The 17104-nt window shown below is 40.6% G+C and overlaps 1 protein-coding gene across 1 annotated transcript in view; it reads left to right on the top strand.

Annotated features, from left to right (window-relative positions):
• Positions 1-10519: 10519 nt before the first annotated feature.
• LOC112106622 (isoaspartyl peptidase/L-asparaginase-like) overlaps positions 10520-17104 on the top strand; it is a 245381-nt gene continuing 238796 nt past the window's right edge. Inside the window, exon 1 of the mRNA XM_024199984.2 lies at positions 10520-10619. The gene's annotated coding sequence lies outside the window, so the exon portion shown is untranslated. The remainder of the gene's footprint in view (positions 10620-17104) is intronic.

Genomic DNA, 17104 nt, shown 5'->3' with positions numbered 1-17104 from the left:
AGACTTGATTCTCCTTTACACAAAAGCCTATTTACATCCACTTTAAGGCCCCTTAACACTGCCTGAGCTGTGAAAAGTGCTTTAGTGTAACAAAAGACAAACCCATGTTTTTTAACCAGACTATGCCCTCTTCACAGAACCCTGTGATGAGGATGATCTCAAACATAGTTCTACTAAACTCTCTTTAGCTTCAGCTAGTTCAGGTATAGTGTGGACAGAGTTTTACAGGTTTTACAGAAAACCATAATAGTCCATTTCCCCAAGGCAATTCCACAATCCTCAACCTAATGTCAACAAGATAATCGCTTCCAGAGGAGCTACTTCCAAATAAGTGCAGCTAAACCATTATTCATCGGCCTCTAAAGAGCACATAACTGATGTGCGGTGTAACATAGTTGTGAAAACTAATTTAAAGTTGAATTGTTGTGCACAGAGCATAATATACTTGCACTTTTCTGTTTTTGTTATTTTATTTACCATTTAACAGTTAAACAAACAAACAAACATGTTTTCCAGTGGCATTTTGCTTCTGTTTTAAACAATTTGAAATAATGTAATTGTAAAACACAAAGAATAAAGCATCAATATTATGATCCATGAGCAGATGGTAAGTTAGCCTGACCTTGTTTATCACTGGACCACATCCTGTGACAAGGTTTTATGTAATGACTGCAGCAGTCCCTGGCTACTTTCCTTGTGTCAGATTTCTCTCTTGTCTTCAAATAATACAATTTTAAGATAGTAGTGGCATTTCTGACAGTTAACAGTTGGGTGATTTTGTATCCAAGCGCACAACTTTGCTTGAGACCTTTTTAAAATACTATAGTGGCTGCTTCTAGTAAGAGATTATCTGGTCTTCCATTTTACTTTCTAATCTACCTTCATTAAAAGTGTTAATGTTCATTTTGAACATTATGCAATTACTATTAAACAGAGCATGTGATTTGCTTAGCTCCTTGCATGCTAACAAAAATTTGTTTAAGCTGCCTGTGTCCATAAGAGCCTTATTTGAAACTTGATGTACTGTAATGATCTATCATCAAAAAGTAAAAAGCATAGACCAAATGTTGCATCCTCACAAGAGTAACCTCATTGGTTTTGGACATAAAATATCGCAGGAGGATTGTTTAGTATTTTATATTATGCCTTTTTAATTTCTAAGCATTTACACATTTTTTCCTGCCTTTCACACTCCTTATATACTGCCCTCTTTCCAAATCAAGCAGTTATTAGGTCAACATGTATTTAAAGAAAAAGCAACATTATTTACTACGTGTGCATTTTACTGAAAAATATCAATGATCAATTCACTTCCACTAGAAAGACTTTCATTTCAGCCTGTACGTCACAACAGAATAAATGTTTCTATTGTTCTTTTCTGAGTTTTTTATACTGTCATTCACTATTTGTTTATATATTATTTGGATAGGAGAACTCCAAGAATACTATTAATAGTTACCTTTAATAGTATATCTAGTAAAGAGGGAACACGTACAGCACTTTGGAGGCTGGTCTTCTGAAAATCTTCCCATTTTTAAATCTATAGTTTGGGTCAGCCAGATGCTGCCCTTCAAAAAAAGAAAATACTTAAACCCCAAAGCTGGCAGATCTCAGCATGCTGTAAGGTCAGCAGACGTTCTACCAGATTATTCCCTTTATTTTGGCTAGACTTTGTATGTGAATATGGCTTCAATTGAGGTTTACACATCTGCACTTGAGAAAGATATTGTCGGTGTTCAGACAATAGCTAGTACTATATAGGTGCTAGACTTCAGTGTGTTTACTTTTTTGGTACTAATTCAAAGTGCCTTCTTCAGGCTTCAAAACATAGAATTACTAGGGAGACAGGTCTATTATATGAAAAACACACTTATTTATGTTCTAATTAGGATTATCTGTATTACCTGAAGCACATTTTTGCTTGATGCTGAACCTCCCCCCGCAGCAAAAAAAAAAGAGTCACAAAGTGTAACCCAAATATAATTTTACCAGGGATTATCTCAGACAATATTTGACAGAAATGTCACATCATAAAGCTGGGCCAATGATACATAATGAGAAAGTTGTATATGGAAGCACAGTGATTGGAACCTATATACAGACAGTAAAGTTGTCAACATATTTTGACCAACAGCATCCTCAGTATAGAGGCCTCATTCTGCAATGTGCTAATCACTGACTTCATTCAACACGTCACAGGAATGGGCGCTAGATAACTATTCCTATGCAGGGAAGTGTTTCTTACTCATTTTTTCTGTTGGGACTGGAGGCAGATGGTCATACAACAGCTTCCCAGTAAGCAGAAATTACTGCTCTGTGCCATCCCCTAATGAGTTATGTATTATGATACAGACTTAATTACGTGATCACATACGATTTTTTGCATGGTACCCTGTACTCAAGATAGCTAAGACCAAAGATGACTGTGAAGAGTTACAAAAGAATTTCAGAAATCTAGGTGACTGGGTAACTAAATGACAGATAAAATTCAATGTTGATAAATGCAAAGTAATGAACATTGGAAAAAATAATCACAATCTTGGAGTCACTGTGGAGTTCTCTGAAAACATCTGCTCAATGTGCAGCAGCAATTCAAAAAGGTAGCAGAATTTTAGGAACCACTAGGAAAGAAATAGATAATAAAAACAGAAAATATCATAATGCTGTTAAATAAATCCATGGTATGTCCAGACCTTGAACACTGCATGCAGTTCTGGTTGCCCCCATCTCAAAAAAGATATATTAGAATTGGAAAAGGTAAAGAGAAGGGCAACAAAAAATGATTAGGGATATGAAACAGATTCCACATGAGGAGAGATTAAAAAGACTGGTGGTTTAAGTTGGACATTAGGAAAAACTTCCTGTCATGGTGGTTAAGCATTGGAATACATTGCCTAGGGAGGTTGTAGAATCTCCATCATTGGAGATTTTTAAGAGCAGGTTAGACAAACACCTATCAGTGATGGTCTAGATAATACTTAGTACTGCTACGAGTGCAGGGGAATGGACTAGATGACCTCTCAAGGTCCCTTCCAGTGCTACCATTTTATGATTATATAAACAATTTCCATTTTCTTGTTTGCTCATTTGTGATGTTCAAAATCAATGAATGTAAATTTACCACTTTATTCACCCCAGAATTCTGCAGTTTCAAAGGATGAACAATTAATTTTAACATATACAGGATTGATGGTTATTTCTGAGTTGATAATCTTATGAAATTTTCCAGTGAAAATGAGTGAAGTTGGCCATCAAATAATATGAACAATATTGGAACAAGATTATGGAGCATCTGGTACAGATGCAAGTGTTATATTTACATCTCATTGGAATCCAGTCTTTGTATGAAAAATATCCGTACAGCAAAGAAACAGTTAAGGTCAAATTTTTCCCTCCAGGTCTGTTTGTTTGAGATAGTATAACATTGTGAAAAACAGTATATCCACTCACTTTTGATCAATCACATCCCATGTGGGATTCTTCCAGTGAAACTGAAATTTACACCAGTGCAGAGTGTCTGCACAAAACAATATGCATCACATATTCCTCTCTTAAGGCTAATGTTAAGGGCCTATGTGGTAGCCATTTGCACTGCAATCAATTTCACTCCAAATGTATACAATATAGCAGATGCTAAAATAATGTTGACTTCAGTGGAAATACACCAGTTTACACCAGCTAAGAATCTGGTCCATGAATCTGGAGATGCACAATCAGTAGATCCTAATTTACATGTAGTTCCTGCTGTTATCGGCTTAGAAGCATAACTAATGGCAATTTCTGAGGATGATCTCTACTGCATAACATCGAGCCTGTAATATCTGCATATGCCCCTGAATATTTTCATGCTGACAAACAGAATTTATATAACTGTTGCATCATCTGAGCTTCAATATTCTACCTATTCAAATGGAGATATATCAGTAAATGATTCACTTTAATCAACTCTTATCTTGACAAAAGAAATACTCTATGTATTTTTCAAAGCATTGGGAGAGGGGCTTAGTGATACCTTTAAAGTCACTGTATTGTAATCTGATCCCAACTCAGTCTGGTGCAGTAGATATTAGGATGTCGAATACGCTGTAGGAGCAGTGCTAATAAAAGAACATGAACTCTAACTGTGTGCCTTAGAGTTTCGGGAAGATAATATTTAGCAGAAATGCAGATTTGTTTTACACTTTGCATTTTTATATACTCATGACAGCTGAGTAATGTATAGTCTTTGGTAATCATTACTAATGTTCTGCTAGGATGTATTCTTGCTTAGTCTACATAGATAAAATATTAATGGGGCAAATATTTTGGATCTCTGTTCTTTTGTGGTTTGTAGGAGTGAGTGTTGGGATGTTACTATGATTTCATGAAGGTGATGGTTCCCTACTATGCCTGTGATAATATTTATGACTATGATGTTTTTTTTAATCAGTCCAGTCTTTCATAAAAACGGCTCATCCGTCTGAAGAGGTTACATGAAGTGGTTCATTATACTGAACAGCAAAAATGTGGATTATTCAGACTTTAAGGGAAACATACATTTGAATGAAACCATATTTTTTAAAACACAGGTTTATTTTTTGCTCTACTTTATAATCTGTCAGTATAGAGATTTACCAATTATCACAGCATGTGATCAGCTAAATTTTACAATAAATGAACAATCAAGAATTCTACTATAAATTATTTTCTAATTGTTTTACAATGTAAGTAAACATTTGAACATAAGGATTATGTTAGCAAAGTTCACCTATAGAGCTGCACAGCAAGTTCCACTGTAAGAGCACATATTTTCTTTGCTGAGAATTATACAATTTTGTGTGTATAAATTCAATATTTTATTTGTCATAGACTCAGAATGGACAAATCTGGAGGCAGAGTAGACTCACTTTTAAACTCAAATGCAAGAAAAGATCATTCAGAAAAAAATACTTAGAGGGCATCCCTTTAATCTGTAAATGTAGAGACAAATCTAACCTTGGTATCCTACTAATCTATAAAACTTCCAGACACCAACGGCTTCACAAATAAGCTGAGACACACAGTCCTACAATGTGATGAAATTCACAAGATTCGTCGACTTCTGAGATTTCAACATCATAGATGATTTCTCTTATACAATAGCCCAAAATTTTCTATCTGAACTCTCTACCTTAGTTTTCTCACAGGTGACAACCCAAACAAACAGCCAGCCAAACTCTAGAGTGGCTATACCCTGGATACTTAGGCTGGATGTGTACAGAAGAGGCCAGATTCTGTACTGTGCCTTGGAGGGAATACAACACATGACATGAGGGCAAAGATGGGGAGGACCTTTTGTAAAATACCATGCATCAGTTTGTGTTATCCAAGTGTGATATATTCAAGAAGCAAATCTTCTAACTTGCACTCACACACACACCTCTCTCTTTCATTAGGAAAGTTTCAGAAACTTATTCCACATCTTAACACTTGATGCAGTACATTTTGAAGTTAACTCCTGTGTTTGCAACTGAAAGCAGAGACAGAGGGAGGCACCAGAGAAGCACGTGGAGCACCAGGCACAGAGGCTTTTGCATGTATTTGGTGAGCACAGTATTAGCTTGACTAGCTTAAGAAGGGAGAAAATAAGCCCAAAATGTATATGTTGCAACTTCCATTCAGTCTGCATTTGTCAGACAATGTTGCAGACAACTGGAAAAAAATTAGATAGAGATTTGAATTGTATTTGGCAGCCAGAGGGGCAGAGGAGAAAAATGAAACCATCAGTCTTTTTGCATGTTGTTGGGGAGGAAGCACTGGATATTTATAACAACTTTAAGTTTGAAGAAGGTGAAAGCATGAAGTTAAGTAAAATACTGACTAAATTTGAGGAACATTGCATGAGAAAAAGGAATGAAACCTTTGAAAGACAAATTCTTACATGCATGAAAAAAACCGATAGCACCATAGAACAATATGTCACAGAATTAAGGGAACTCGGTAAAACCTGTGACTTTGGTGAGCTGACAGTCTCTGGTTTGTGGCATTAAAGACAATGTGTTAAGAGAGAGACTGTTCCGTGAAGGAGACTTAAGTTTAGAAAAAGCTCTTCAAATATGCAGGGCAGCAGAAACTGTGAAAGCACAAGCCAAAGAGCTGAATCCACCAGATGGTGTTATCTATCTACTAAATGCAAAAGAATATAGCTAGATTAGGTCAAATCGAAGAGTGGAACCAATCGCTATGAAAACCACTATTTGAGGAAAGACTGGGTACAGACAGTCATATGGAAGGTGTGGATTACAGCAAGGCCTCAAACAGTGTGATGCCTTTGGGAAACTCTGTTATCAATATGGGAAAAATAATCATTTTGTAAAATGCTGCAGATCCCAAATGCAGAAAAATCAAGTGTATTCACTTAAAGATAATCTGATTGAGGAGTTTTTCATAGACGTACTGAGATCTAGCAAGCCTGATGACAGGGACTGGATGCTACCTATGACAGTGAATGGAACAATTATTCCACTGAAAGTGGACAGAGGAATTCAGGTTAATATTCTGTTTAAACAAGATTATGAGAGATTGAAAATATGACCAGAACTGGGACCAAAAAATGAAATAACTGGTTATTCTGGGATAAATATACCTACGAAGGTATATTGCTAGCATAAACCATTAAAATACCATGTACAGTGTCCCATTCATTGTAGTGCCAAAGGAGGTGACACCAATTTTAAGCCTGGCTGCATATGAAAAACTCAATCTAATAAAACACGTGCTCTCATTACAAGATCATACTGAACCTGGCTATGAGGCACTCTTTCAGGAATATCATGACCTATTTCACGTGATGGGTTGCTTGCAGGGTGAACATATAATCTGGATAAACAAGCAGGTCCCTCCAGTTATCCATCCATGTAGAAAGGTGCCATTTGCACTCAGTGATAAACTCAAGACTGAGCTTGCAAGGATGGAAGCAATGCAAATACAAAAAAATCAGGAGCCAACAAAATGGGTAGGCTCCCTTGTCATTGTGGAGAGAAGTAATGGCCAGCTATGCATATACTTAGATACTAGAGACCTCAACAAGGCTGTAAAAAAAGAACATTTCAAACTATCAACCAGAGAAGAGATTATGGCTCAGTTTGCATCTGCTCAAGATTTCAGTAAATTGGATGCATCCTTGAGGTTTTGACAGCTAAAATTAACTGAAGAAAGCTCAAAGCTGTGCACATTTAATACCCTATCTGGAAGATATACATTCTTACACTTACCCTTCATAGGTTCATCACGAGAAGTGTATCACAAACTATACCTATTATCTATGAACATATTAATGGTTTTGACACCTCAGTGGATCACTCCATCATCTGGGGCTCAATGAAAGAGGAGAATGATTGTAGACTTCAGGAAGTCCTGGATGCAACTAGAGCTGCAAACTTCAAACTAAATAGGGAGAAATGTTTTTTAGGGGTTACAAAACTGACTTTTGTTGGGGACATTACTTCCAACGAAGGTGTAAACCTGATAAGAGGAAGATTTGAAATGATGCCACATCACCATCAAAGAAAGATGTTCAATGGTTCCTGGGAATGGTTAATTATCTTAGATTAGTATGAATTTTCCATCTACCAAAACAGCATTTTTCAGAACTCCTAGAGAATAAAAATGAATGGTATTGGGGTGCAGAACAGGAGGAATCATGAGAAGGTTTAAAACAACAACTGATGCAAGAACTAGTGTTAAAGTTCTATGTACCAAAAAGGCCTATTAAAGTTTCAGCAGCTACTTCACAGTCTGGGTTAGGTGCAGTGATTTTACAGAGGATTCTTGGCAACCACTTGCATATGCATCCAAATCACTGACTGAGGCAGAAACCAGATACACACAGCTTGAAAAGCAGCTTTTAAGAATATTGCTTGCTTGTGAGAGATTCAATCAGTATATTTATGGACAGATAGTGGAAGTTGAAACGGATCACAAGCCCCTGATAACGTTATTTAGCAAACCACTAAATGACTACACCTTAAGGATTCAAAAAATGATGATAAAGTTGCAAAAATATGATTTGGTTGTGTCCTACATACCTGGTAAATTCATGTTCACTGCTGATACACTTTCCAGAGCAGCGGCTTCCACGAAACCAGAGAAGACTTTAGAGACAGGGATGCAAGCCTATGCAGATCTGATTGTAAAGTCAATTCCCATAGCTAACAGGAAACTGCAACAAATAAGAGAGGAAATGGAGAAAGATGAATAATTGGAAATCGTTAAAGAAGTGGTAATTAAAGGGTGGCCTGAAGAAATAAGCAGTTGCTATCCAAGTATAAGAGCTATTGGAATTGCAGACATGAACTTACTGTGATAGATGGTGTGATTTTCGAGTAAGGTTGTAATTCCAATGAGCCTCTAAAAAGAAATGCTACAGAAGATCCACAAGGGTCCTTTAGGAATTGAGAAGTGCAAACAATGAACACGAGAGGTGCTCATTGTCTGCGGATAAAAACTGTTTTTCATGCTTGAAATACAAGCCATGCCAATAGGCAGAGCCACTGAGACCTCATCCAGTTCCACAAAGGCCTTATGAGAAGGTAAGCACTGACATTTACCTGGCAATCAAAGGATTATTTAATAGTCACAGACTGCTCTTCTATGTATCCAGAAATTTTCACACTGCACAGTAGTAATAGTAAATCAGTGATAGCTGGCATGAAGGAAATCTTCTCCAATCATGGAATTCCAGATGAAGTCTTTAGTGATAATGAACTGCAATTTTTCAGTGCAGATTTTAGGCAATTTGCCATAGATTGGGATTTTCATCACAAAACATCAAGTCCAAATTACCTCCAATCAAATGGATTTGTGGAAAGGTCTATATAGACAGTAAAGAACCTTATGAAAAAGACTTTTGTCAGTGGGGGTGATTTGTATAAACCTTTATTGTTTACCTAAGTACACCTCTGGAGAATGGCTTTCCTGCAGCTCAGCTGGTAATTGGAAGAAGGATCCGATCTAATTTACCAATTACTGATAACCTGCTGAAATCTCCTAACAATGAAACCATATGGAAGATGAAAGAAAATCAGAAGTGGAAGCAGAAATATTATTTTGACAAAAGGGTCCATGATCTCCCATCTCTTAACCCAGGTGATAGAGTGTGCCTGAGGAATCACACCTCTAATACTTGGGGCCAAAGGAGTACCATTAAAGAACATCTGCATCCAACGTCTTATGTAGTCCAGACAGACCAGGGGGACACATTTTGACGTAATCAAAGGGATCTACGAGTAATCCCAGAAAGTTCCAATACATTGACAGTAAATATGGACTTTGGCATTTCCCATCTGACTGATCCTTTATCATCAACCCACAAAGGAGAAACTGTCAAGTAACAAGAGAACAACTCAGACTCTAATGAAAGGCCGATATTGAGAAGATGTTAGCAGGAGATTGAACCTCCTGAAAGACTCATAGAGACTTGCTAACCTGCCTGGAGAAAGGGTTTTGAGAAAAGTGGGTGGCAAAGACTCACTTGAGTGATTTGCTGGTAACCTCTCTTCTCTAGGTAATTGTACTACATGGGCTGAGAATTTAATACATGTGTCATTAGATAGTTGTTAGCTGTTTATATATATACACACACACACATACACACACACACACACACGAGTTAATTTGTTTTTTGTCAAGGCAGAAGATATAGAAAAATGTTTGTAGAAGATTATAATTTATAGATGCTCCCTTATAAGAGACAGTATTATCAACATAGGAATTTGTAGATGTGCCCTGGAGGTGGGGATTGGGAACACCACAGGGCTTTGTGCAGCAGTTCATCAGAGATGCTCTCCAGCTTGTTTTATTAAAATTTTCTTCCTTTCTCATTCACTAGTTTGTTATTTAATGAACCCCAAGATCATTGCAATTTTGATTTAAATCAATCCATCCTACATCATCTGTGAAGAACCAGCAGTGGAGAGGTGTAGAGCCTGCCATAAGAAGCAAGTGAGAATTTTGAGGTTGTTGGGGGATTAGGGTTCCCAACCCATTAGGATTTTCTTGGAATTTCCAAGAATTAAAGATTAATCTTTAATTAAAGATCATGGCATGTGACCAAACCTTCAGGAATACATCCAACCAAAACTGGCAACCTTATGGTGGATGTAACAATGAAAGGGTAAAGAAACTGGCAGGAGCAGGTTAGGGGGAGGTAGATGAGGCTCCTGATTTTCTCCTTCAATTTAGAACTCTGAGCAATTAAACCTATCCTGAAAATACTATGAGTAAATAGCACTGCTATTGCTATTTTCATTTATTTATAGGAATTCTGGCATTCTAAAGGTCTGTAGAGATTTGCTATTCCTGCAAGTAGGCAGTTTGCAGCATTTTTTAAATAAGCAATGTTAATAATTAATGTCATGATAGCTCTTTGAGGTCTCTTAATTCGGGAGGTGAACAGCTCAGACAACTTCATTTTAATTGTCTGAGTTTTAGTTATACATTTACCAGGCTTTGATAGTAGTTCAGAAATACACAGACAAAGGTTAGCTTTGAATTTGGAAGTCTAGGATTAATACTTATCTGTGCTGCATTTTACTCACATTTATTGTGCTCAGGAGTCTAATAAGGACTGTATGAGATAGAGCTGTTTGTGTGAGTTGAAGGTAAGTGTGCTTTTTAAGAGTATTGCTATTTTGTATTATATAATCAGGCATGTGTCTCTTCCATAACATTAGCTCACTCCTGTTCCTCTAGCTTGTATATCAAAGTTATTTGGTAATTATATTTAAAGAAAAAAACAAATAGACATGGAGGAAATAATGTTAGCTTTCTCTTCTGCTAGGGACTCTTTCTTGCCTGAGCTGGGTCCTGTGCCCTTTTAGCAGTGCTATTCTATGTAGAGCACCTTCCTGAGAGAATAGTTCAGGGGCTATATTCTTTTTGTGAGCTATACAATATGTGTCTGCCGTGCCAGCCTCACGTGTGGTGGATTTCTAGTATCCCTGGTGGTAGCAGTCTTGTGTGTGCTTCTGTTTCTTTAAGACTGTTCTGGAGGAGTGGCTCACACAGGGCTGTGTTAGCCTGGAAATGGGCAGGAAGCTGTTCTGAGCTGTGGCTGAGGCCTGTAGCTGTCTATTGTGCTGCTGTCGCCTCATTGTTGCTGGTGGGCTCACCCATCCCTTTCACATACACCACTCTTCTTCTGGGCCCCTTTCCCAGATCCGTAGCAGCCTTTCCCGGCTTTAGTTGGCTCACTGCCTACTGCTTCTTTGCTGCAGCTGCGGGACTGCTTATAGCTGAGCCTCTCCACTCAGTCACCCTTAATTCTGTGCCCCTGAGCAAAGCCAGCAAGCAGGCAGCTTTCTCTTGGGCTTCTGCTGCAGCAGTGCTAATGCAACAACTGCCCCACCTGCTACTTGAGTGCTCTGGGTTCCCAGCCCTAGGTAAGTCACATTGTGCAGCTCTCCTCAGACCTACCTGGGATCAGCTTTTGGAAGGGTGTTATGATGTAGCCTTCGTTTGCACTATTGACCGAGTTAACTGTCCTGAGCCTTTCCCTTGTATTTCCTCTCTCCCCTCCCACAATGCTGTATGGAACTTCAGGAAATTCAAGTCAGGTCAATCTCTGTACAGTGAGTGTTCATTACAACATGATGTTGTAGGTAACAGATTGTTCATAAGTGTATTGGGCTGAAATTATTGATGTCGTAATTTGATTGGTGCCCTGTTATACTGCATGCTGTACAAACATATATGTAGTCTTTCCTGAAAACCTTACAGTTGGTTTCAGACCAGGCATGAAAGACACCATGCTTAAAAGTGTGTGAAAAGAGCGGAGGGTCTATCACTCCCCTCCCAGTCACTTCTGCTGTGCCAGCCCCCCTTGTCAATTCTGCCCCTCCCCCCCACTTCACCTCTGCTCCTTCTACAGCCCCTAACATTCTACATCCACCTCTCCCAGGCTTAGGGGGAGGGCATTGCAACAGGTTTCACCCTCCCCCTTCTTGGACCTGGTATTGCAGGGAAGGCTAGGAAAAGCAGAGGAGCTGTTCTGTTGTTCACAGGAAGGGAGGAGAAAAACAGAGCTTCCCTGGGCTCTTTCTACTTCCCCTCTTCTCCAGGGTGGGGAAACAGGATGGCTTCTCTGCTCTTTTCCCCTCCACTGGCTCAAGGGAACTCTGAACACTAAGAGTAAAGCTCTGCTGTGCAGGAGATAAAACTTTCTCCAGGGGTGGCCCCAGACTGTGGAACTAATGGTCATCACAAACCCCAGTGCTACTGGTTCCAACTCAAGTTTGAGGCACGGTTCTTTGACCTTACCGTCTCTCACACACAACAGGTATTTGGTTTTTTTTTTAAGTGTACATGCTCCACTTATCCTCTCCCCTACGGGGAGGAGAGAACAAAACACACAACAGATGTTAGCCATGTTGCTTAATGACTTACTAGAAGGTGCTCAGATATTATAGTGATGCATGTGGTATGAAGACCTATATAGAATAAAACAATGTCAGTACCCGAGGGGAGAGAGCTCTACCTGCTTTATGCAGCAGCCCAGGAGGCTTTCCCCATTTGCCCCAGAATTTACACAAGTGGGGAAAGCCACCAGTCAGAGCAGGTTTTTCCTCAGGCTGTACTAAACATGTGTCCCCCTCCACAAGCCAACTTGCTTGTTTGAAATTTTATTTTCTGGATCTGTGACCTGGAAAGCTTTAAGCACTGACACTAGGAGAAAAGGTGTTAGAGAGAACAAAGTTTGCTATAAGCGCATGTGGGTACAAAGGTAAGTAACTGCACAACTTCATGCTTAATGGTGAATTGTTTTTGAAGGATGGAGCAAGGTACGAAGTGAGACTATGGTGAAAGAGGTAGGAGTTGTCATTGGTTGATGGACATGTGTGCTCTCTTCGTATGCTGTCCCAGCCCTGTGCAGATAGTTGGTTCAGCAGACCTCAATAGTACTCTGACCGCTCCCCACACCAAGGTGCAACCTGGAACTGGGGTACCACTGACCCCTGTCTCACCAGCCTGGGCTCCCTCTCACACTGTGCCTGACAAGCTGCAGACCACTCCCGGTCTTACCACAGAGCTGTTTGATAGTACAAACAGTCCATCAAGCTTCCATACTTGGGCAGGACTTCCTTCTTTCCTGCCTGGGATGCTCCCCAGTTCAGTCTTTGTTCCTAAGGTGTTTCCAGGTGTTGTGTTGTTGTAGGGGAGTGAGGCCCTGTTATGATGTCACTTCCCCCTTTTATATCTTCTTCCAATGTGCTGGAAAGATCTTTTGCTGTGACCTGAGTCAAACAGTCCCCATTGTGTAGTGCTATCTCTGAGAGGTTTCTGTTGTACCAAGGTTCTGGGGTAATCCTTGTGAGGGTATGTATCTCCTCAATAGGCCATTAACATTGTTTGGCCTTTTTATTGTTGTACCTGAAAGGCTGATTGTGGGTGTTCCCAACCTCACAACATGTTTCAGTAATACATACATAGCAAAAATTTATAACTTCCTATACCATGATAGCACATACAACTTAACAAGATATTAATGTTCAACATACAAAGACTTTTAGAATGATACCTCACAAGGCATATGTTATACAAAACGTATCAATATCACCATGGTGAATATGGGGTGCAGAGTGTGTCTTTGAGGCAGAGTGTCATAAGTACTATCCAGAAAGAAAGATCACAGGCACTGTTCAGTGACAAATGCTCTTGGCCAGGTTTATTGCCCTCGAGGCACAGTCCCAATTCCCTGGATCTGTGGTTACAGGTAGGCTAATACACGAGGCAAGGAGTGGCTCAGTCGGTGAGGTACTCTGACATTTATGGACTGAGACAAACAACTTATATACCACCTTACTTATTTCATGGCATCTGCTTGTTACCTCCCCTTGTATCTTGCTCCAGTTGTCTCAGGCAAAATATCCCTGTTCATCATTTCTGTCAAACCCTCTTATCTGGTGTTAAGTCAGGATGTACCTTTTTTTAATCTTCCCGAGTGTGTTCACATGCATACCTAGTATCTGTTACTTCTTAGGAGTGCCTGCGTTCTAGGAACACTAGCAGTACCTTTGCCAAGTATCCGACAGTAAAACTTGTAAACATCTGCTTTAATACATGGCTATAATATGGTTCAGGCCTCAGATCTTATACCAGGCCCAGTGCTCCAGGCTCTCTCTCTCTCTCTCTCTCCCCCCTACAGGAGTATACAGAAGAATAGGATAGGTTAGAATAATGCATTTTTGCAAGTGAGTGGGAAGATAGTGGTAGAACTGTAATAGATAGAATTTGTGTGTGGCTATTATGCCTTGTTAATTTTGCATCAATTCAAAGGCCTACGGATGGAAACCTTGCTCAACCTCAAAATAAAGCAAAGTAATTTAAGCTGAGAAGTATTTTCAAAATGCAAGTAACACGTAGAGTGCTGTAAACTCTTTGAAACGGTGAGCCAAATATTTAGGGGCAGTTTAAAGGCTAACAGTACTCTTTAAAAATACAAAAAAGCTTTAACATACCAACTGCAGTTATAAGAATCCCTTCCCTACTAGCTGTGCACCTGCCATCATCATCAGTTGAGAACATATTTAACTTTTAAAAAAATCAGAAATAATAGTTTATCTAGTGTCAGTATAAATAGCACTGACTATTACTACAATGTAAAGCAAGGTCAGAAAAAAAACAACCCTCTTTCTTCTGTTTTCCCCCCCTCCATTTGTTTGTTTTGGGAATTTGACTGTGCTTTGTGCTTACTTAGCTTGTACTCTTTCCTCCACACATTCGGTTAGCAGCTGATCTACATGGGGCAGGCACCTACACCTACTGTAGGTGAAGTAATTATTACTGTTATACCCTGCAGGATTGGGGTTTAGTCCACTTCCCTCATTTGCTTGTGTTTTTCCCACAGCAATATGAGACCAAACATTTTAAAAACAGGAAATTGTAACTGTAAATTCACAAGTATTGGCAGGTGATTGATAACAAGTGTAACACCTGGGTAGAAGGGTGGACTCTAGATAATTAGCCATACCCAAATCTGATCATAGCCCTGGTTCCAGGGCTCTGTTTATTATCCCAGAAAGAAACTGTAGAGAGACAACATAAAATAACAATCTCATTCTCAAACGAGATCAGGGATTGGCAACCTTTGGCATGCGGCCCGCCAGGGTAAGCCCCCTGGCGGGCCGGGTTGGTTTGTTAACCTGCCACGACCGCAGGTTCAGCCAATCGCGGCTCCCACTGGCCGCTGATCGCTGCTCCAGGCCAATGGGGGTGGTGGGAACCAGCGGCCAGCACATCCCTCAGCCCACGCCGCTTCCCACAGCCCCCATTGGCCTGGAGCGGCGAACTGCGGCCAGTGGGAGCCATGATCAGCCGAACCTGCAGTCGCGGCAGGTAAACAAACCGGCCCGGCCCACCAGGGGGCTTACCCTGGTGGGCCGTGTGCCAAAGGTTGCCGATCCCTGATCTAGATTGTGCCTCTCAGCCTTCACTAGCTTCCTGGTCAGAATTTCTACCCACCCTAGGTGGGTCCACTTCATAGTGCTCTGTTGTATTTCAAGGGGAATGTTCTCCTCTGTACCCCTAATTGATATCACCTGATTTTGCCTAGTGAGGTTAGATGATTCCCAGCGCCTGCCTGCTGGGCTCCTCTCCAGAACAGGGTTGAGTGCTTCCTAGCCCTTAAAGGTGTAGACTCCACTATTACAACCTACAGAAACTTTTAACTCATATTTTCCAACTGATTATATCTCATTCTATGTTGTCCTTTTAACATTCAGCTAGAATCCATGGACTTCTAGGACAGCACAGCAAGTTCACTTTATTTTAAACTGTTCAGAACTTTCGGTTGCTTTGAAGCATTTTATACGCAAAGGTCTAGATTCACAAAGGTATTTAGATGCTAAACTCTCATTGAAATCAATTGAAGATAGGCACCTAAATCCCTTTGTGAATCTGCACCATAATGTTGTTGGATCTTATTTAATAATGAGCAGAACAAATCACAGAAATAAAAAAATGCAGAAAACCTTGGTAAGTTATTGAGAACTACCAGACTTAAACTTGTTATATGTAGAGCACCACCTCTTAGAGAGATGTCCTCTTATGGATCACTTCCTCACCCAATCCTGGTACCAAAGCAACCACACTTATGTCTTCCTAGTGAAAACTATCTAGTGTTCAGTTAAATAATTGCTTTCCCATATTTGAGGAAAAATGATTAAGGAATAAGTTTTGTGATTGAAAATTACACAGTGGATGAGTGAGGTGTTAAACAAACCAAGTGCAGAGTTAGTGATATGCAGACAAATGAAGAGAGTAACAGGGAGAGGGACAGAAAGGGAACAGAAAAGAGATGGAGAGGGGGAAAGGTCTGCAAACTGAAAAACGCGCTACACAGACTGGCTTCCAATTTCTGCCTATGCAACTCCTGAGAGTTTATTCTAAGCAGAACTGGTAGTGCTACCTACACTTAAGATTATCCAATACTTCACATTATAAGCATCTGTTTTCAATTTCTGGTATCTTTGCCAAACTTCAACCGTTCAGGTTGAAACAACACCACTTCAGTTCATTCCCAGTCCATAATGTGTCCTGTATGTTGAATTAAGTCCTGTGGGGGAAAAAAATAGTATGCGATCATGTAATAAAAGGCTGTATCACAGATGTGGGCAAACTATGGCCCGCGGGACCATCCTCCCCGGCCCCTGAGCTCCCGGCCAGGGAGCCTAGTCCCCGGCCCCTCCCCCGCTTTCCCCTCCCCCGCAGCCATGCTGCTGCACGGGCCGCACTGTGGCCTGCTGCTCCTGCTGGGCAGCATGGGGAGCACAGCTGGCTCTGGCTGGGTGTCACAACTGCGAGCTCCTGCTGCTGGTAAGGGGGGGGGGAGCAGGGGGGCTGGGTAAGGGAGCGGGGGGCCTTGGGGCAGTCAGGGAGGAGGGGGCGGTTGGATGGGGCGGAGGTTTGGGGGGGGCGGTCAGCGGATGGGGAACAGGGAGAGTTGGGAGTGGGAGTCCCGGGGGGCCTGTCAGGGGGTGGGGATGTGGATAGAGGTTGGGAGGGCAGTCAGGGGACAGGGAGCAGCGGGGGTTGGATAAGGGGGTGGGATACCGGGGGGCAGGAGTCCCGAGAGGTGGTGGTCAGGTAA

Source organism: Terrapene carolina, unplaced genomic scaffold (assembly GCF_002925995.2).
Source record: "Terrapene carolina triunguis isolate 2854851 unplaced genomic scaffold, T_m_triunguis-2.0 Scaffold42, whole genome shotgun sequence".
Classification (NCBI taxonomy): domain Eukaryota; kingdom Metazoa; phylum Chordata; order Testudines; family Emydidae; genus Terrapene; species Terrapene triunguis.
Note: the sequence above shows the minus strand (reverse complement) of the source record. Positions and strands in the feature narration are given on the sequence as shown.